Source organism: Mirounga leonina, unplaced genomic scaffold (genome assembly GCF_011800145.1).
Source record: "Mirounga leonina isolate KUSES-001 unplaced genomic scaffold, KU_Mleo_1.0 Mir_180, whole genome shotgun sequence".
Lineage (NCBI taxonomy): Eukaryota > Metazoa > Chordata > Mammalia > Carnivora > Phocidae > Mirounga > Mirounga leonina.
This window is the reverse complement of record NW_023270469.1, coordinates 27,126,814-27,147,309: the sequence shown is the minus strand read 5'-3', so window position 1 is coordinate 27,147,309 and position 20,496 is coordinate 27,126,814. Positions and strand designations below refer to the sequence as shown.

The following is a 20,496-nucleotide window of genomic DNA, read 5'->3' as shown; positions in this document are numbered from 1 at the left end:
AGAGCACCGCGGGCCAGGGGCCAGGCCCACTGGGTTCTCCTCTTTGCCATCCCGTCCCCGCCCCCTCAGTGTGCCGGGAGGCCGGGAGAGAGGAACTCAGCCGGGGTTCTCCCGCGGCGCCCTGACCCCCTCCCCGCGCGCGCGCCCCTGCCTCCGAGTCGCCTCCCGGGGCCGTACCTGGGCCGGGGCGCACGGCGTGGGGAGCGCGGGAGCCGCCGTGCGCCCCCGCCCAGCCCGCGCCTCCGCGGGCCGCGGCGATTCGAATCCACGTGATTTCCCGGCAGCGGCCGCCGGCTCCCAGCGCTGGCCCGGGCGCTCTCCGCCCGCTTTCAGTTTCGTGCGCCGCGCAGCGACGCAGGAGCGCGGCGGGGCCGCAGCGCGGCGGGTGAGTGGAGAGCCGCCCCGGGGCTGCGGGCCCGGCCGGGCGAGCGGCGCGGCGAGGAGGGGGTGCCCGAGGGCGCTGGGCGGGGGGCGGGAGGGGGGGAAGCCCCCGCCGGCCGCGGGCTGGGCGGCCGGGTGGCAGGGCGCAGGGACTGACGGACCGGTGGACAGATGGGGCACCCGCTGCCCGGCGGAGTTTGGGGGGCACGGGTGCGAACCGCAGGGGGTGGCAAGTCGGGATCACCCGGGCTGAGGGGCGGGGTACGCGGCTGCGCTCCCCTTTCTCCCCACCCTCCCAACGCTCCTGGAACTGTAACTTTTAATTGCTTTTTAAAGAATTATAGCAGCGGGAGGTGGGGGGAGGGGCGAAATTGATAAAGGGGATCAAGAGTTACAAACTTTGTTGGATACACAAGGTAAGTAAGTCTTAGAGATCTACTGTACAGCCTAGAGCCGGGGGCTAACACGCACAAATAATAATAGAGGGCAGGAGGAAACTTTTGGGGGTGATGGATAGGCTCAGGGCATAGGTTGTGGTGACGGTTTCTCAGATGCATACTCACCTCTAATCTTATCAGGTTGTATACATTAAATAACGACAGCTTTTTGCACGTCAGTCATACCTCGGTAAAGTGCTTTACCAAAAAGAGGTGCAAACTTTCAGTTATGAAATAAGTAAGTCAGAGAGATGAATGCACAGCAGAAGGAATATAGACAATGGTATTGTAATAGTGCTGTATGGTGACAGAGGGTAGCTTCGGGTGTATAGAATTGTGGAATCGCTGTTTTACACCTGAAACTAATATAACATTGTATGGCAACTCTACATCAATAATAATAATAATAATAAAGCATTACAGAAGTCACGCTGCTCATTCTGCACAATTCAGACTTTTTGGCCTAAGTACGCTTTTTTTTTTTTTTTTTTTTTTGAGAGAGAGAGAAAGAGATAGCATGAGAGGAGGGAGGTTCAGAGAGAGAAGCAGACTCCCTGCCGAGCAGGGAGCCCGATGCAGGACTCGATCCTGAGACTCCAGGATCATGACCTGAGCCGAAGGCAGTCGCTTAACCAACTGAGCCACCCAGGCACCCCTAAGTACGCTTTTTAAAATTATGGACAGTGTCGCCCCTATCCGAGGATAGAAGGAACAGAGTTAGTTAGGTTTAGCCATGCCAACTTGCTGGTTTGGACATAAGGAAGCCCCGTGTAACCACCACTCAACTCCAGCATTCCTCAGCCCTGCTTCATCTCTGCCACGCCTCATTTTGAAACAAATGGCAAAGAGACGTCACAGCATCTCATCCGAAATATCTCAGAATGTACTAAAAGATAAGGAATCTTTAAAAAAAAAAACAACATAACCACAGTACCATCTGAAGACTGGAAGCATTTTAAGAATAATTTCTTCATGTCAAATTGCCACAGACTATGTCTGATGAACGTTTTAATCTCACAATAGGGTGAATACATGGGCGTCATTTTGTTACTTGCTTTTTGCATTTTATGTGGTTTTCAGCCATTTTTCTCAGGAGATCAGAACCCTGGAGTTTGCTGAGGTGGCCATTTGGGGAGGTATGAGAGAGGTCCACCTTCATCCTAGTTGGCATCCGTTTTATAAGTCGGGGGTTCTTCCATTTCTTTTTAAAAGACTGGGGGTTTGGGACGCCTCCGTGGCTCAGTCGTTAAGCATCTGCCTTCGGCTCAGGTCATGATCCCAGGGTCCAGGGATCGAGCCCCACATCGGACTCAGCAGGAAGCCTGCTTCTCCCTCTCCCACTCCCCCTGCTTGTGTTCCCTCTCTCGCTGTGTCTCTCTCTGTCAAATAAATAAATAGAATCTTAAAAAAAAAAAAATAAAAGATTGGGGCTTTGCAGACTTTAAAAAAGTTTGAAAACCAGCACTTCCTAGCCTCCCAAACCTGGGGGTGTCAGGAGGTGGGCTGTAGCCCCAGGCCAGTACCTAGAGCCTCCTCCCTCCAAACTGCTTTTCCTTCTCTGTGAGAAGCAATAAGCCCAGAAAAGCATTCGGCTTGGTCTCCTGTTGGGAGAACAGAATGGGAGGGAAAACCGATTATTTCAAGGTGCATGCGGGCTTCCCTGCAGCAGGCTTCCCTCAAGCCTCGCCGAGCTAGAGGGCCGATGGACTGCGGATCGTGCTCACCTGCCAGGTCCCCAGACACGGCACACGGCCTGCCCGGCACCTGGTGTGGGAGGCAGGCGGACCACGGCCCTCATCTGGGAACTGAGGGCAAAAATACACCCTTCAGAGCATGCCTCATGGTTGGACGAGATATGTCCCAGGGCCTGGTTCACCTCAAAGCACATGGACAGTAGTGGGTCCTCGGTGAAGGCACAGCAGCAGAAGGGAAAGTTCTCTGGAAGAGTTTGCACGGTATGCTTAGCTTTGAGCCACCACCTGTTACAGAGGTGACTGGATGTTTGCAGGGCCGGGTCCGTCTCTCTGTCCCCCAACACACATACCCCCCTGTCCGCTGAGGAAAATGCCACAGAACTTCTTAGTATGTCTTTTTCCAGCTGTGATGAATTGAATTGTGCCCCTGAGAAAGATACGTTTAAGTCCTCGAACTCAGTATCTGAGTTGTGACATTATTTGGAAATAGGGTCATAGCAGATGTAATTAGTTAAGATGAGGTCGTACCAGAGTAAGTGGGTCCTTAATTCGGGATCACTGGTGTCCCTATAAGAGAAGAGGTCAGCTTATGAAGATGGAGACACGCCGTGAGCTGACAGCCGTGTGACAACAGAGACAGAGATCAGAATGGTGCATTTATAAGGCCAGGAGCCCCAAGAATTGCCAGGAGCCCCAAGAATTGCCCCCAACCCCAAGAATTGCCAGCAACCAGCAGAAACCAGAAAAGGCAAGGAAAGGATCCTCCCACGCCCCCACCAGAGGGTGCTTTGTTACAACTGTAACCAAGCTAGGAAGCTAATTCACTAGCGCAGCTCCTCGCTTCTGCTTTCCAGAGTTGGACTAAAGGTCAAGCAAATTAACACCAGGGCGAATACTTTGTAAAATCTTTCTGTAGGTGTTCTGAGGACATAAACTACTGGTGTCCTTTGCCAGATCTAGTTTTCGAGCATTGGCAGGTAGCCCCAAGTCTACGTTGGCTGAAACCCGGTCTGCAAGGAAAACACCCAGAGGATTTGCTAAGGAAAAAATTTAAAAAATGACAAATGATCAGTCTGGCTATTGGGGTAGGCTGTCTGGAGAAGACAAGATTTTTGATCCCTCTGGCCACCCTGGAGAACATGTCTCCCACACACTGTACTTAAAACCGTAGAAGTGATGGGGCAGGCAAGCACTTGGTTATATGTGGGACTTGTTACCTGTAAACTGGGCATGATTGTGTCACCATATGCTATCTGGGGGTACTTGGGTCCTTGAGAGCTGAGTAAAGTTGGCATGAATCCCCGTTCTGTTCCTTTGGGAAGCCCTAAGTGTTCTTCAGCCGTCTGTGAATCTGGAGGGTGGAGGTGGGTGTGAGCTTAGTTCCTCTGGCCATCTCTGATCCCAGACTCAGCAGAAGAATCTGCTCTGTGATCATCCTTTCTCTCTAGTTGACCAGGGCATGAAACCAGTCATTTTCCTGGGACGGAGAGATGAGAGTGGTGGGGAAATGTGAGTTCACTCATTTATCCTGCTTGTTTCAAGCCTGACTCTCTGTGATGGGACTCCTGCTCCATCCTTTGGGTCACTCCAGAGTCTTCCGATAAATTCTCAGACACAGGAGTCTTCCCCAGAAAGGTTTTTAGCAGCCCTTCTCCCTGAGATGCTTCTGACATTTAGCAAAGGAGAACTTCAGAGCGCCTGAGGGAACACTGGCTTGACCTCAGATAACCTCTGTTTGCACTTTGATTTCCAGTCTTTTTTCTATGTGTGGATATTCATTTTTTTTTTAAATATTTTGTTTATTTGAGAGAAAGAATGAGATAGAGAGAGAGCATGAGAGGGGGAAGGGTCAGAGGGAGAAGCAGGCTCCCCGCTGAGCAGGGAGCCCGATGCGGGACTCGATCCCGGGACTCCAGGATCATGACCTGAGCCGAAGGCAGTCGCTTAACCAACTGAGCCACCCAGGTGCCCGATATTCATATTTTTTAATAGACTCATACATAAAAACTAAAATGGAATTACACTTTTTAAACTGAATAAAATGGAATTACCCATTAAAGGAAAAGTACATCATATATCATTTTTGAAATTATTTCATTTTGAGTAGCTAACACATTCATATAGTAAAATAATATAAAACATACAAATAGGTGTATAATGAAAAGTAAATCTCCCTCCTTCCCCTGTCTCCCAGCCACCTGATTACCCTCCCTGAAAGCACCAGTGTTATCAGGTTCTTATATCTCCTTCCAAAGATCATTCAGGTGGGCCTTTACAAACATGGATATGGATAGATAGATACAGATATTGCCATTCTCACAAGTGGTGATACACTCTATATAGTGTTTTTTATCTTTTTAAACTTTAATGCAATTTGGAAATCTTTCCACATCAAAACAAAACAAAAAATCTGCTTTTTTCTTTTTAACAGCTGCAGAGTATTTCATTATATGGTTGTGCCATAATTAATTTAACTACCGTTAGGCCTTTAGGTTGTTTCCAATCTCTTGCTATCCCAAACAGTGCTGTAATGAATATCTTTGTTTAAGCATCATGTTTGCATATGTGAGAATAAGTCTTTAAGAAAAACATCCAGGAGGGACGCCTGGGTGGCTCAGTCAGTTGAGCATCTGCCTTCGGCTCAGGTCATGATCTCAGGGTCCTGGGATCAGGCCCCGCGTCGGGCTCCCTCCTCAGTAGGGACCCTGCTTCTCCCTCTCCCTCTGCCTGCTGCTCTGCCTGTCTGTGAGCTCTCTCTCTCTCTCTCTAATAAATAAATAAAATCTTGAAAGAAAGAAAGGGAGGGAGGGAGGGAGAACGGGGACAGGAGGGAGGATGAACAGACATCCAGGAATGGATTTGCAAGGTCAAAGGAAATACGCAGTTTGAACTTTGACAAATATGGCAAATTACCCTCCTTAAGTGTTGGACTAAATCTCATTCCCAGCAGCAACGTGTGAGGGGGCCTGCTTCCCACACCTGCCCCAACATGCGTGGTATGAAACTTTTCCCTATTTCCAGACCTGGGAGATGAATAATGATATCTTCCCCCCCACCATTTCTCTTATCTTTTCAAATATTTAAGGGTCATTTGTAGTTCATTTTCCATAGCCTGTCTATTCATATTCTTTTTCCACTTTTCCATTGGATTGGTAGTCTTTTTCCTATTTAGTTGTAAAAGCACTGTACATATTAGGGAAACTCTTTATAATATGAGTATACTGGCGTTTTAAGTGACTGCATAGTTGTCCATAGGATGGTGGAACCATATCTACCCTTTTTAAGCATTTAGATTGGGTCTTGTTTTCTTCTACTACACATGGACTGTGTCCTCTGTTTTATGTATTAAAAGAAAACACACACGCACACAAAATGTGACATTTTAATTCTTCCCACATGACCCACCAGATTGGTCTCAGGAAGGGAAGTAGTTTTGGGAAAATACCTTGATTGGGCTTGGGGCGGGTGGGGCCTGTGGGCAAAGTGGCGGGCAGGAGCCGGGACGCAGTGAGCCGGGCAGGCTCTTTGCATGGCGCCTCTGAGTGTGGTGGGGGTGCTGGGGGTGCAGTGCTGTATTTGTTCCCAAGAGAAGGGAGGAGAGAGGGAAGGTGGAGAGAGGCTAGGCCACGGAGGGAGGAGCCCCCCCCCCCCACAAACTTCTTGGTGGGGTGATGCCCCTTACTTACTCCACGGGAGGTGGGTATTGGCAGCACTGATTCCTGCCTGGCTCCGCCCAGCAATCGTTAGCCTACTCAGCACAGAGTTTCCAGAACATGTCAGGTCCTGTGCTGGGCACTGGGTTACAGCTGAGAACATGACAAGTCTCACGGATGTGCCAACAGAAACAGATAATAAACAAGTCACAGATATGTGACTGCAGGGAAGAAAGACAAGTTAGGCGAGAGGGTGGGCACCCTGGGGGTGCAGGGACGGTTGTGTTTGGAGAGGCCAGGCACGGCCCTCCCATGAGGGGCCCCGGGGACACTTGAGGGGTGTGAGGCAGGGGGCCATGAACCATGTTGATGTCTGGAGGAAGAGGGAACCAGGCAGAGACAATGGCAAGAAAAAGGAGGAGGAGAGGAGGAAGAGGAGGGAAGGAGCAAGGGAAGAAGGAGGACTTGTTTCCAGTCTTCTGTGCTCAGCATGCTTATTGCAAGTTAATTTTTGTGCATGTAATTTAACAAAAGCTGGACCTGCAGCAGGAGCCGCCCCCCCGGAGGAGACCTCGTCACTACAGCCTCCTAGTCCCTCCCCTGGGTTGGGGGCCCTAACCTTCCCGAGGCCATGGGAATTGCAGGTGGCCTGGTGGCTGAACCAGTTTATCTGTGTCCAGAAGAGTCGGGCAGCCCCCGCTGACGTGCAGCACTGTGATGGACATCCTGGTAGCTAGAGCTTTGCTCACATTCTGGATTGTTTCCTTAGGCTATGTTCTCAACGTGGACTTCTAAAGGAACATGTAGACTATTTTATGACGTTAAAAGGCACATAACATAAAATTTACCATCTTAACCATTTTTTTTTTAAAGATTTTATTTATTTATTTGAGACAGAGAGAATGAGAGAGAGAGAGCACATGAGAGGGGGGAGGGTCAGAGGGAGAAGCAGGCTCCCTGCCGAGCAGGGAGCCCGATGTGGGACTCGATCCCGGGACTCCAGGATCATGACCTGAGCCGAAGGCAGTCGCTTAACCAACTGAGCCGCCCAGGCGCCCCCATCTTAACCATTTTAACCACTGAAAATATTCAGTGATATTATGCACATTCACACAGCTCTACAGCCATCACCACCATCCATCCTGGAGACTCTTCTCATTTTGTACGACCAAAACTCTATGTCCATTACCCAGTAACTCTTCATTCCCCCCTCCCCAGCCCCTTCATTGTATGAATATACCACATTCTGCTTCTCCATTCCTCTACTGATGGCCACTTGGGTTGCTTCCGTGTTTTAGCTATTACAAATAATGCCGCTGTGAACATGGATGTATAAACACCTCTTTGAGACTCTGCTCTCAGTTCTTTTGCGTATATGCTTAGAAGTGGAACTGCTGGGTCATATGGTAATTCCATTTTTAATTTTTTTGAGAAATCGCCATCCTGTTTTCCGTAGCAGCTGTACCATTTTACATGCCCACCAGCAGTGTACAGGGGTTCCAATTTCTCTACATCTTTTTTTTTTTTTTTAAGATTTTATCTATTTATTTGACAGAGAGAGAGAGCACAAGCAGGGGGAGCGGCAGGCAGAGGGAGTGGGAGAAGCAGGCTCCCTGTGGAGCAGGGAGCCCAGTGCGGGGCTCGATCCCAGGACCCTGGGATCACGACCTGAGCCGAAGGCAGACGCTTAACCATCTGAGCCACCCAGGTGCCCCTTTACATCTTTGCCGGTATTGTTTTCTGTTTTGTTCTGTTTTTTGATAGTAGCCATCCTAATGGGTGTGAGGTGGTATCAATCTTATTCTAGTTGTTGTTGTTTTTTTTAAGATTTTATTTATTTATTTGACAGAGCGCGTGTGTGCACAGGCAGGGGAAGGGGCAGAGGGAGAGGGAGAAGAAGACTCTCCGCTGAGCAGGGAGCTCGATGCGATGGGGGGGGGGGGGGGGGGGGCATGATGTGTGTGTTCTCACCCAGGCACACCTTGTTGTAGTTTTGATTTGCATTTCCTAAGGATTGGTGATGCTGAGTGTCTTTCATGTGCTGATTGGCCATTCGTCTTATCTTTTTTGGAGAAATATCTCTTCAAGTCCTTTGCCCATTTTGAATAGAGTTGTTGGTCTTTTTGTTGTTCAGATCCAGGCATTTAGTTTTGTTACTGAATTGTAAGCATTCTCTATATATCCTGATTATAAATCCCTTGTCAAATACATGTTTTTCAAATAATTTCTCCCATTCCTGGGTTGCCTTTTTACTCTGTGGTAGTGTCTTCTGATGCACAAAATTTTAAAAATTTTCATGAAGTCCAATTTGTGTGTGTATATGTATATATATATTTGATTACCTGTGCCTTTGGGTAAGAGGAGATCATTGCCAAATCATTGTGGTTCAGCTTTCTGTGTTTTCTCCTAAGAGTTTTATTGTTTTGGGTCTTATATTTAGGCCCTTGATCCATTTTGAGTGAATTTTGTATGTGCTGTAAAGTAAGGGTCCAACTTCATTCTTTCGCATGTGAACGTCCAGTTTGCCCAGCACCATTTATTGAAAGGACTGTCCTTTCCCCATTGAATGGTCTTGGCACCCTTGTCAAAAATCATTTGGCCATATATGCCAGGGTTTATTTCTGGACTTTCTTTCTATTCCATTGGTCTATACTGTTGACCCTCGAACAATGTGGGGGTTAGGAGTGCTGACCCCCAGGCTGTCAAAAATCCTGTGTAACTTTTTACTCTCCAAATACCTACCTACTGATAGCAGACAACTGACCAGAAGCCTTACCAATGATAGAAACAGTCGTTTAACACATACTTTGTATGTTACATGTATTATATGCTGTATTACATATACAATAAAGGAAGCTAGAGGAAAAAATGTTATTAAGAAATTCATAAGGAAGGGCACCTGGGTGGCTCAGTTGGTTGGGCGACTGCCTTCGGCTCAGGTCATGATCCTGGAGTCCCGGGATCGAGTCCCGCATCGGGCTCCCTGCTCAGTGGGGAGTCTGCTTCTCCCTCTGACCCTCCTCCCTCATGCTCTCTCTCTATCTCATTCTCTGTCTCTCAAATAAATAAATAAAATCTTAAAAAAAAAAAGAAATTCCTAAGGAAGAGAAAATACATTTACAGTACTGTATTTCTCGAAAAAATTTTGTGTATAAATGGGCTTACGCAGTTCAAACCCATCTTGTTCAAGAGTCAACTCTATTCTGTTTTTATGCCAATACCACACTGTTTTGATGTAGTTGGTAGTAAGTTTCAAAATCAGGAATTATGGGTCTTCCAGTTTTGTTCTTCTTTTTCAGGATTCTTTTGGCATTTGGAGTCTCTTGAGATTCCATATGAATTCTAGGATGGGTTTTTCTGTTTCTGCAAAAAAAAAATCATTGGGATTTTGGTAGGGATTATGTGGAATCTGTAGATGGCTTTGGATAATATTGACATTTTAACAGTATTAAGTCTTCCAATCCATGAACCTATAATGTGTTTCCATTTATTTATGCCTTTAATTTCTTTCGACAGTGTTTTATAGTTTTCGATGTACACGTTTTTCACCTCCTTGGTTAATTTATAAGTATTTTATCCTTTTTGATGCTAGGGTGCATGGAATTGTTTTTGTAATTGCCCTTCCAGATTCGACATCATTTGTGTAGAGAAATGCAACTGGTTTTTGTGTGTTGGCTTTGTATACTGCAGCTTTGCCAAATTCTTGTATTAGTTCCAACAGTTTTTCTACATAGAAGAATATTGTATATCATCTGCAAACAGATCATTTTACTTTCTCCTTTCTGATGTAGATGCATTTTATTTCTTTTTCTTACCTAATTACTCTAGCTAAGAATTCCACTACTATATTGAATTGGGGAAAGTAGACACCCTTGTCTTGTTCCTTATTTTAGAGAAAAAGCTTTCAGTCTTCCACCGTTGAGTATATTTGCTGTGAGTTTGCATACTTGGCTTTTCTTATGTGGAGATAGTTTCCTTGTATTCCTAGTTGGTCGAGTTAAAAAAAAAAATAATGAAAGGTTGTTGAGTTTTGGCAAATGCGTTCCCTCTATCAATCAAGATGATCATTTGTGTTTTCTCTTCCTTTTGTTGATGTGGTGTATTGCATTGATCAATTTTCATGTGTTAAACCATCCTTACATTCCAGGAATGAATCCCACTTGGTTATGGTGTATAATCCCCTTTTTATTTTATTTTATTTTATTTATTTATTTATTTATTTATTTATTTATTTATTTATTTATTTGAGAGAGAGAGAGAACGCACACAGGCATGGGGGTGGGGGCCAAGGAGGGAGGAGAGAGAGAGAATCTCAAGCAGACTCCCCGCTGAGTGGGGAGCTCAATGTGGAGCTTGATCTCAATGACCCTGAGATCATGACCTGAGCCAGAATCAAGAGTCATACGCTTAACTGACTGAGCCACCCAGGCATCGCAGTGTATGATCCTTTTAATAGGCTTTGCATTCAGTTTAGTATTTCGAGGATTTTCACACTGATGTTCATAAGGGATATTATTAGTCTGTAGTTTTTTTTTTGTTTTTTGTTTTTTTTTAAGATTTTATTTATTTATTTGAGAGAGAGAACGAGAGACAGAGAGCAGGAGAGGGAGGAGGGTCAGAGGGAGGAGAAGCAGACTCCCCGCCGAGCAGGGAGCCCGATGCGGGACTTGATCCCGGGACTCCAGGATCATGACCTGAGCTGAAGGCAGACGCTTAACCATCTGAGCCACCTAGGCGCCCCAGTCTGTAGTTTTCTTATAGTGTCTTTGGCTTTAGTATCAGGGTTATGCTGAACTAATAGAGTAAGTTAGGAAGTGTTTCCTTCTCTCTCATTTTTGGGAAAGTTTGGGAAGAATTGGTATTAGTTCTTCTTTAAATGTGTGGTAGAATTCACCAGTGAAACCATCAGGTCCAGGGCTTTTCTTTGGTGGGAGATTTTGGATTACTGATTTAATCTCCTTATTAGCTACAGCTCTTCTTAGATTTTCTACTATTTTTTAGTTAGTCTTGGCAGGTTGTGTGTTTCTAGATATTTCTCCATTTTATGTAGGTTTTCCAATTTGTTGGCATACAATTGTTCATAATACTCTCTTATAATCCTTATTTTTTCTGTAGAATTGGTACACTTTCAGTTCTGATTTTAGTAAATTGAATTTTCTTTTTTTCTTAGTCTATCTAACTAAAAGTTTGTTGATTTTGTTGATCTTTTTAAGAACCAATTATGGTTTCATTGATTTTTCTCTATTGTTTTTCTGTTCTCCATTCCATTTATTTCTGCTCTAATGCTATCATTTCCTTTTTTCTAGTGGTCTTACTTTTAGTTTGTTCTCCTTTTTCTAGTTCCTTAAATTGTAAGGTTAATCTGTTGGTTTGAGACCTTCCTTGTTTTTTAATATAAGCATTTGCAACAATACGTTTTTCCCTTATAATTGCTTTTGCTGTGTCCCATAAGTTTTGGTGTGTTGTGTTTTTTATTTCATTTATCTCTGAGTATTTTCTAATCTCCCTTGTGATTTCTTCTCTGCTCTATTGATTGTTTAAAAGTGTGTGGTTTATGGGATGCTTGGGTGGTTCAGTCGGTTAAGCATCTGCCTTTGGCTCAGCTCATGATTCCAGGATCCTGGGATCGAGTCCCACATCAGGTTCCTTGCTCAGCAGGGAGTCTGCTTCTCCCTCTGTCTGCCGTTCCCCCTGCTTGTGCTCTCTCTCTTTATCTGACAAATAAATAAAATCTTTATAAATAAATAAAAATCTGTGGTTTAATTTTGACAATTTTGTGAATTTTCCAGTTTTCTCTCTGTTACTGGTTTCTCATTTCATCTCATGGTCAGAGAAGATACTTTGTGTGATATCTGTCTTTCAAAATCTATTGAGACTTAATTTGTGGCCTAAAATATGGTCCATCCTGGGAAATGTTGTGTGTGTACTTGAGAAGAATGTGTATGCTCTTGTTGGGTAGAATGTTCTGTATGTCTGTTATCTACTTGGTTTACTGTGTTGCTTAGGTCCTCTATTGCCTTACTTTGCTTCTTCTGGTTGTTCTATTATTGTGAGTGGGGCATTGACATCTCCAACTATTACTGTAAAACTGTCTATTTCTCCATTTTGATGGCCTGTTGTTAGATATGTAAATGTTTATAATTATCTTTTTAAGATTTTTTTTTTTTAAGATTTTATTTATTTATTTGAAGAGAGAGACACAGCGAGAGAGGGAACATAAGCAGGGGGAGTGGCAGAGGGAGAAGCAGGCTTCCCGCCGAGCAGGGAGCCCGATGCGGGGCTCGATCCCAGGACCCTGGGATCACGACCTGAGACAAAGGCAGATGCTTAACGACTGAGCCACCCAGGCGCCCCTATCTTTTTAAGATTTTATTTATTTACTTGAAAGAGAGCAAGCACAGAGAGAGAAGAAGAAGTAGACTCCTTGCTGAGCAGAGAGCCCAACACAGGACTCAATCCCAGAAACTCCAAGATCATGACCTGAGCTGAAGGCAGTTGCTTAACCGACTGAGCCACCCAGGCACCCCATAAATGTTGATAATTATTATATCTTCTTGTTGTATTGAACCTTTTATTATTATATGATGTCCTTTTTTGTCTCTTTACACCTTTTTTGATTTAAAATCTATTTTCTGTGATATTCCTACTCTCTTTTGGTTATTATCTGCATGGAATATCTTTTCTTCTTTTTACTTTCAATCTGTTTTTGTCTTTGTATCTCAAGTGAGTTTCTTATAGACAGCATAGAGTTGAATCATGTGGTTTTATCCATTCTGCCAATCTCTGATTAGAGAGTTGAATCCATTTATATTTAAAGTATTTACTGATAAGGAGGGACTTATTTCTATCATTGTGCTATTTGTTTTTTATATGCTTTATAGCTTTTTTGTCCTTCACTCCCTGCATTCTGTCTTCTTTTAGGTTTAGTTAATTTTTTTGTAGTGAAATGTTTAAATTTTTAAAAATTTCCTTGTGTGTATATTCTATAGCTGTGTTCTTTGTGGTTACCATGGGGATTACATTTAATGTCCTAAAGTTACAGCACTCTAATTTGATTTTATAATAGCTTAGTTTCAGTAACATACAAAAACTCTGCTTCTTTACAGCTCTGTCCCTACTCCTTTTAGTTGTTGATGTCACAAAATTACATCTTTATGTATTGCGTGCCCCAAAACATAAACTAATAATTCCTTTAAATGTATTAGTTTCCTGAATTATGTAGAAAACAGGATTTAGAGTTACAAGCCAAAGTTACAATGGGACTAGCTTTTATGCTAATAATTTTTTTTTTAATTTATTAGGCTCTTAAATCCCATAGAAAGCAAAAGGTATAGTTGCAAACCATCCTTACAGTAATATTAGCTTTTATAATTGCCTATGTATTAACCTTTATGGAGATCTTTATTTTTCCATACAGCTTCAGAATACTGTGTAGTGTCATTTCATTTTACTCTGCAGGACTTCCTTGAGCATTTCTTGTAAGGCAGGGTTAGTGGTGATGAACTCTCTAAGCTTTTTTTTTTTTATAATTTAAATTCAATTTAGGGGATGCCTGGGTGGCTCAGTCAGTTAAGCATCTGCCTTCTGCTCAGGTCATGATCCCAGCGTCCCGGGATCCAGCCCCCACATCAGGCTCCCTCCTCAGTGGGGAGTCTGCTTCTCCCTCTCCCTCTGCCCCTCCCCCACCCTGCTCCTGCTCTCTCACTCTGCTTGCGCTCTCTCTCCAATAAATAAATAAATAAATAAATAAAATATTTTTAAAAATTCAATTTAGTTAACATGTAGTGTATTATTATTTTCAGGGGTAGAATTTAGTGATTTATCAGTTGCATGTAATACCTAGTGCTTGTTCCATCAAGGGCCCTCCTTAATGCCCATCCCCCAGTTACCCCATCCCCCCCCCCACACCCCATTCCAGCAACCCTCCGTTTGTTTCCTAGAGGTAAGAGTCTCTTACAGTTTGCTTTCCTCTCTGTTTTGCTTTTTTTCAATCTTTTTCTTTTGGTTCGTAATGTCCATTGTCCTGTCTTGAAGTTCACGGATTCTTCTGCCTGTCCAAATCTACCTTTGAATTCCTGCAGTGAATTTTCCATCTCAGGGATTGTACCCATCAACTTCAGAATTTCTTTTTGATTTCTCTTTAAGTTTTCTCTTTATTGATATTTTCATTTTGTTAACACATCGTTTTCTTGACTTTCTCTTTCTTTAGTTTTTTGAGCACTTAAGACAGTTTTTTTTTTTTTAAGATTTTATTTATTTGACAGAGACACAGCGAGAGAGGGAACACAAGCAGAGGGAGTGGGGGAGGGAGAAGCAGGCCTCCCGCCGAGCAGGGAGCCCGATGCAGGGCTCGATCCCAGGATCCCGGGATCATGACCTGAGCCAAAGGCAGACGCTTAACGACTGAGCCACTCAGGCGCCCCTTAAGACAGTTTTTTTAAAAAGATTTTATTTTTAAGCAGTCTCCACACCCAAAGTGAGGCTCAAACCCACAGCTCTGAGATCAAGAGTTGCATGCTCCAGTGACTGAGCCAGGCAGCTGCCTCTTTAAGACAGTTGTTTTAAAATCATTATCTCAGGGACAGATTCGGTTGATTTTTTTTTTTTTCCTTCAAATGAGTCATACTTTCCTGTCTCTTCATATGCTTTGTGCATTTTTTGGTTGAACCCTGGACATTTGAATGTAATAATGTGGTAACTGAAAATCAGGTTTTCTCTGTCCCCACAGTTTGCTGGGTTTTTGTTATTGTTTCTGTTTATCGTGTCGGTTTTTGCATTGTTCTGGGCTGTCTCTGTGCGGAGGATGTCTGAGGTGTAAACTTAACGTCTTCTTGTGTCTTTTCTGAGTTTTCCTTGGGCATATATGGTCATTTTCTAATTTTCTCCTTATATGCAGTCATTTTTAAATGTCCTAGTCTTTAATGCCTAGCCCCAGAAAGGGGAAAAGGGGAGAATAATGGTGGGAACAAAGGGATCTGGCCCTTTCAATCTCCTGAGAGTTTAACTGGAGGGAGAGAGTCTTGCAGCAGTGAGGGGAGATTTGACAACAAGGACTGCCTGCCTTTTCTTTCTGCACCTCTGTGATCAGAAGCGATAATCAGTGAGCAGAGCACAAATCTCCAGTATTTGGAGGACAAGGTCCTTTTTACTCACCCCGATTCTTGTAAGCTGTGTGCAGGCTGCCCCAGGAACATATGCACAGCTCTCTGTCTGCCATGTGGCTGGGTCTGGGGTATGGATAACTGCTACTGGGCTTATAGCTAGAATTGACTGAAATTAACCCCAATTTACCACCAATGCGTTCACCTGGAAGTGTCAAGCATTCAAAGACCCCAGAGTTCCGGAACAGTTCTATCGGATTGGGCACGTGCACTTGTGTTCTCGGTGGGGAGACAAAGTCCTGGTGCTTCCTACTCTGCCATCTTCCCAGCATCCTCTCCTCGACCCTTATTTTTAAAGTATTTGAGACCACGTTTCTAAAGTTCTCTCCTAAAATACTATGCAGATGTAGAAGCTGCAGGTAGCTGGAAAGTTACATGATGCCCCCAACACCCATCTCCTTGGTGGAGGGGTGGAGCCCCTACCATCACCAAACCCCCAACCCCCATCAGCCTCATGCCTTGGTGGTTCTTTCTGCCCCTCATGGGAAATGGAGGGAGCATTCAGACCCTGGGGAGCTGGGACTCTGAGACATTCAGATCTTGTTGTGGCATCTGGTTGTAGAAAGAAATAGCTTCTGACTTATGTGTCTTCATGGTAGCCTTTTCCCTGCGGTCTTGAAGGTGTTCTGTGCATTTCTGGGCCTCAGGATCCTCTTCTTGAAATGGATGAGTCACTGTTTCCCCTAACAGAGACTTACCCAGTCGGAGTCAACAAGATGATTTTAGGAGGTGTGCAGTTAGGGCATTCATGTAAATTGAGTCATAAAGGGAGAAGGTTATCTTCTTTTCAGTTCTCTTTAATCCTTCCAGATTAGTCAAGGAGAAAGTCTCGGTTGGTGCTGAGTTAATGCTTCTCACACTTGTGGTCTTCTTTTCAGCAACGGGAGGCCAGGCCCCAGTTAAGGCAATGGTTCTGGTTCTATTTCAACAGTGTCATTTTGGGTTTATTTACTTTGTTTGTTTGTTTTTCTTTTTTTTTTTTGAGGGTTATCTTCTGTTCATGGTGAGCACTACTTTAGAAAACAAAGCTAAATGTGAGATGCTTCTTAGAAAAATTTTAAGGAAATTGTTTTCTGAGTCTCAGATCAGGCAAAAATGGTCTCAAATGTGCATTAAATGACTTAGAAATTCTGTACTTCTCCCTAAAGGGTGAGATCATGAGATATAAACTTCAATTGACATATTTCTGAAATGTTTAGAACTTTTCAAATGACTGATTATATTTTATAGCAGAAAAATAATATCTATGGAAATGGTAATCTCCTATGGAAAGAAGATTATTTGTTGAAGATAGTATGGTGCTTCAGTTAGGAAAAAGTCTCTGGATTCAGCATAGGTCTTATTTTATTTATTTATTTAAAAATTTTTTCATTTTGGGGGCACCTGGGTGGCTCAGTCAGTTAAGCGTCCAACTCTTGATCTCAGCTCAGGTCATGATCTCAGAGTTGTGAGATCAAGCGATGGGCTCTGTGCTGGGCATGGAATCTGCTTGAGATTCTCTCTCCCTCTCCCTTTGCCCCTCCCCCACCAGTCTCTCTCAAAAAAAAAATTTTTTTTTTCATTTTTCACTGAGGTATAATTAACATGTGACATTATATTAGTTTTAGGTGTGTAACATAATGATTTGATATTTACATGCATTGCAAAATGATCTCCACAATAATTGTTAATATCTATCACCACACTCTAACAAAAAATTTTTTCTGGTGTTGAGGACTTTTAAGATCTATCTCTTAACAACTTTCAAATATGCAAGAGAGTATTATTTTTTGTATTTTTTAAGATTTTTTTTTAAATTTTTTAAATAATCTCTACACCCAACATGGGGCTTGAACTCACAACCCCAAGATCAAGAGTCGCATGCTCTTCCAACTGAGACAGTCAGGTGCCCCTGCAATAGAGTATTATTAACTATAGTCACCCTGCTGTGTATTACATCCCCATGATATATTTACTTTATAACTGGAAGTTTGTACCCTTTGGCCCCCTTCCCCCATTTTTCCCCCCCCGCCCAGCACTCCTCAGCAACCACTAATCTGTTCTTTGTATCTTTTGTCTGTTAGGTTAGTTGGTTGGTTGGTTGGTTTGGTTTGGCTTTTTAGACTCCACATGTACGTGAGATTATATGGTGTTTACCCTTCTGTGTCCGACTCTGTCCCCCAGAACTCCAAAACCATATTCCTCGGGGATCCTCACAACTGCATGGTTGAAAGTAAAGAGGGGATTTCCAAACGTCGGCTTTGTTTCCAGTGGGTGTAGCTGTGCTGAGCTGGGGCCTGGGTGAGAGCGGCTGGTGGAGTGACAGAGTGGGGCACAAGGTGCCAAGGAGCAGGCCAGAGGCGGAAGTGTTAGTCATTGGGAGACAGCTGCAGGGTTTCATCTAAATAAGGCCATCTTGGTGGCTTTCCTGTCCCCAGCCTTTCAGAGGACAAAAATCACTTGGTTCTGGTTTGCTGGAGAGGCAGGGCGCCAAGTGCGAGGGAACACAGAACCATTCTCCCCCAACTGGGAGTGGAGAGCTGGGTGTCATCGTGCCTAGAACATTCGTTCCCAAGCTTGTCAGCACACGAGAAGGTACAGATGCCTACATTTCACCCCGAGAGATGATGCTGTGATTGGTCCAGGGTAGGGCCCATTGGAATTTTTGAAAGCGCCCCCCCCCCCAGGTGATTCTAATGTGCAAACGAGTTTGGGAGCCCCGGACCTGGCCTGAAGATCCCGGGAACGTGTTGGGTGAAAGCCTTCCCGTGGAAGCCTCACTAGCCGCTTCGTGTGGGTGCTGGGCCCAAACCGCCAGGGCTGAACAGGAGAGGCAAGGCCACTACCTGGTCACCTGCTGGCTCTAGGGCACCCTGGTCCCAGAGGAGGGTGCATCTGGAAACCCTAGGGGGTCCTTTGGTGGAAAGACCAAGCCTTTTGAGCAGGAAGGTGGTGGGGGTGAAGGAGGTGACTTAAAGCAGTGATATGGGCTGGCATCCAGATTCCCCAGTCTGCAGTGACGAGAAGACAGAGACCTCGTTGGATGCGGGACAGGGACAGCCCGGGCCTGAGGCCCAGAGTGCAGACTTGGGCTGCTCCGCCCTCTCTGGGCCCCTCCCCACCCCCCAGCTTCACACTCCATCCCCCCAGAGGGCTCCAGGGCCAGGGAATGTTTGCTCAGCTGCCAGTTCTGTGGCTCTCTAGCCGTGGCCTGGCAGATCTCCTCGCCACTGGGAGCCTCGGCACCAATAAAGCCCTGTGACCAAGTGTGAGTCCTGGGGGACCCTGACATTGTGAGGACAATGAAGAGGATGGTTTTCAAAGGCAGAGTCAACCCACGTCATCATCCCCCCGCGGAAATGTGCTGCGTCGAGGACCCCTGTTTCCTGCTCTGCCAGCTTTTGTGGGTGAGGGAGGAAATGGCTGTTGACGTCTTTCTGCAGCTGAGCGCTCTGGAGCAGCCCCCCATGGGAGGGGGGCCATTCCTGGGGTGGGGCTGCATCAGCCTCCCAGAAAGAGCCCACCCGTCAGTCCAGCCCTGCCTGTGCTGCGAATTTGCCGTGAGGGCCTCTCAGTCTCCCCGTCTATAAAATGGGCCCAGCACGGACCTGCAGCCGGGCCTCTTCCAGCTCCGTCTCCCTTTGCACCGAGGCTCAAGCATCCTCTGAAGCCTGGGACTGCAGCCAGCCATCCCTGGGGGAGGGCAGAGGCCCCGGGCCGCTGTTATCACCCCGGGCAGGGCTTGGTGTGGGGCATTCTGAGAGGACGTGAGGGCCCCTGTGGGTCTGGGTCACCCCAGGGTGGCCAAGCCTGACGGTCCACGTGGTCCTGAGAAACCAGCTTCCGTGGCACTTTCCTTTCTGTGTTGTGGGATATTTCTGTCCACGGGCTCGCCTTTCATGTGGCCCCACCGACCATGGCCGTTCTGGGGCTGACGTTAGACGCGAGCCCTTTTTACCTCTGTCCCTCTCTGCCCATTGGCTGTCCTCAGCTGGTCCCTTCTGTCCTCGCTTCTTCCACTCCAGTGCAGGAGCCAGGGGCAGAACCAGGCCTGCCAGTGCCATGGTGACAGGGCTTCCATCAGCCTGACCCTCCCCACCAGCCCCCGGGCACAGGAAAGGCAGGTGGGGTCCCCCTGGTAGAGACGAGGAGACGGGTCCCAACAAGCTGGTGGACAACAAGCCAGGTCCACCCAGCCTCCTGGGGGCTCCCCCATAATCCAAGCCTGGGGAGTCAGGAAGAGCAAAGAAGCCAAAGGTACAGCAGTCAGAAGTCTGTGACTCAAGCCGTGTCCTCTCTGCCATCCCTCCCTTCCTTCCTCGTATCCTGTGCTGGGGGCTGGGGTTACAGAGGAAACAACAGCAGCGCCATTTGTAATCATAGTCGACATGTTCTGGGCCTTTCTCGCGGGCTGGATGCCTTGCCTGGTAGATGTTAGTACGCCCATAGCGGACTCTGATGGTGCTCCCTCTCACTCACCTGCTTCCCCCTCAGTCAGCCAGTGCACCCATCCCCCATCCACCGTGGGCCTAAGCCGCCAGCATCGGCACCCTTCTGGAAGGATTACCCTTGGCTAATAGCAATGATCTCATACAGAGGTACCTCCCCCCCCCCATCCATTGGACATGACCCATAACCAACGACTGACTGATATGGGAGTGTAATGGCCCAGCCCCCCTGACCCTTGACAGGACAGGACAGACTCTATGGCATCGTTCACACTCCAGAGCAACCTCCCCCAGGCCCCCACCATGTATTGGTCTGAAGCAAGACTTCCCTTACCCTCTCAGTAAATAACTTTTGCAGGAACCCCTGTCTTGGGCTCTGCTTCTAGAAGCCTGATCTAGAACATTCCCATTCTACAGATGGGGAAACTGAGGTACCGAGAGACTAAGTAACCTGACCAGGGCGCCTGGGTGGCTCAGTTGGTTAAGCGACTGCCTTCGGCTCAGGTCATGATCCTGGAGTCCCGGGATCGGGTCCCGCATCGGGCTCCCTGCTCGGCAGGGAGTCTGCTTCTCCCTCTGACCCTCCTCCCTCTCATGCTCTCTGTCTCTCATTCTCTCTGTCTCAAATAAATAAATAAAATCTTTAAGTAACCTGACCAAAGCCACACAGCTGGCAACTAGTAGAGACTCAAACCCAGGACCCTGGTGCAAGGCATCTGCTCTGATCCATAATCGGGCACTGC

General features: G+C 46.0%; 1 protein-coding gene across 2 annotated transcripts in view; it reads left to right on the top strand.

The window, feature by feature from the left end:
• The first annotated feature begins 308 nt into the window (after positions 1-308).
• Positions 309-20,496, top strand: part of NLRC5 (NLR family CARD domain containing 5) — an 87,238-nt gene continuing 67,050 nt past the window's right edge. Inside the window, exon 1 of one of the 2 annotated variants that reach the window (XM_035025157.1) lies at positions 309-385. The gene's annotated coding sequence lies outside the window, so the exon portion shown is untranslated. The remainder of the gene's footprint in view (positions 386-20,496) is intronic. The other variant, XM_035025156.1, reaches the window with a different exon arrangement.